This window comes from Sinocyclocheilus rhinocerous, unplaced genomic scaffold (assembly GCF_001515625.1).
Source record: "Sinocyclocheilus rhinocerous isolate Xijiao unplaced genomic scaffold, SAMN03320098_v1.1 scaffold1195, whole genome shotgun sequence".
Classification (NCBI taxonomy): domain Eukaryota; kingdom Metazoa; phylum Chordata; class Actinopteri; order Cypriniformes; family Cyprinidae; genus Sinocyclocheilus; species Sinocyclocheilus rhinocerous.
Genome location: NW_015644626.1, coordinates 74,734 through 76,124, shown reverse-complemented (window position 1 = coordinate 76,124; position 1,391 = coordinate 74,734). Strand labels below are relative to the sequence as shown.

The 1,391-nt window shown below is 43.1% G+C and overlaps 1 protein-coding gene across 2 annotated transcripts in view; it reads left to right on the top strand.

Annotated features, from left to right (window-relative positions):
* LOC107758561 (uncharacterized) overlaps nt 1–1,391 on the top strand; it is a 34,039-nt gene that overhangs the window by 24,697 nt on the left and 7,951 nt on the right. The gene's annotated exons all lie outside the window — the stretch shown is intronic.

Below are 1,391 nucleotides of genomic sequence, written 5' to 3'. Positions count from 1 at the left end.
CCCCTCTGTACGTACTTGCATTTGTCTTGTCCCTTCATCTCCGCTGGTCCCATCCAGCCCTCCTTCGTCTCCTGAGTCCCCCGAGTTAGCCAGCCCTGCTCATCCAGAGCGCCCTCCAGCACCCGCTCCTCCAGAGTGCCCCCCAGAATTCCTCATTTTCCCCAAAAAAATTTGGGGGGCATATGCCCGTGGCCTCCTGAGTCCCCTGCTCCGCCATGGCAGCCTGAACTGCCTGATCCACCATGGCCTCCTGAGTCCCCTGCTCTGCCATGGCAACCTGAAATGCCTGCTCCGCCATGGCTCCCGGAGCTCCCTGATCCACCCTCCCCTGAGATTTTTACTGAGCTGAAGCTGAAACTTTTCATGACAGTCTTTAGTTTTTAGTTATGTTTCAGTTTGTTTGCATCATGTTAGCGTCACGTGTATGTTCCCGTTTAGTTCCTGTTTGTCCTTATTTGGTTCTTCCTGTTCCTGTCCCCATTTAGTTCTATTAGTTCCAGGTGTTTCTCATTATTACTTATCCTCCTCACCTGTCTGCCCCTCGTTATCGGCCATATTTGAGTTCTAGCCCGTTCTGTTCTCCCTTGTCTGGAATTGTTGATGTCAACCCTTGCTACGTGTGTTTTCTTGTTCTTGTTTATTTATTTATATAGCACCATTTAAAACACAACCGAGGTTGAACCAAAGTGCTTTACATAAAAAGTACAAGAATGGAAACAAACATCGACAACATAAAACACCACATCGACATATAAAACACCACATCAATCATTGTATGCTACCAACATTAGATGTGCTTTCAACAGTTTCTTAAAAATTGACAGTGATTTGGCAGACCTGATCGGCAGGGGCAACTCATTCCAAAGTCTCGGCCCTATCACAGCGAAGGCCCGATCGCCTTTATATAGGCGATTTGTTCTAGGCACTACAAGTAATTTTTGATTCTCTGATCGTAATGTTCTAGGAGGATTATATGGGATTAAAAGGTTTGCCAAATACAATGGGGCCTGGTTGTTTAAAGATTTGAACACGAACAATACAATTTTATATTTAATTCTAAAATGGACTGGGAGCCAATTTAAAGAAACTAACACAGGGGTAATTGATTCATATTTCTTTACCTTTTTTAGTAACCTCGCCGCAGCATTTTGTACTGATTGTAGTCGAGACAAAGATGTGGCGGTGATGCCAGAATACAAAGAATTACAGAAATCCAGCCGTGATAGAATAAAGGCATGGATTACTCTTTCAGAGTCTGAGTTTGTTAAGAACGGTTTAACTTTGGCTAATAAACGCAAATTATAAAAACCAGCCCGAACCACTGAGTTAATTTGCTTATCTAATTTTAGGTTATTATCAATTAGGAAGCCTAAATCTCTTACTGTTTTTTT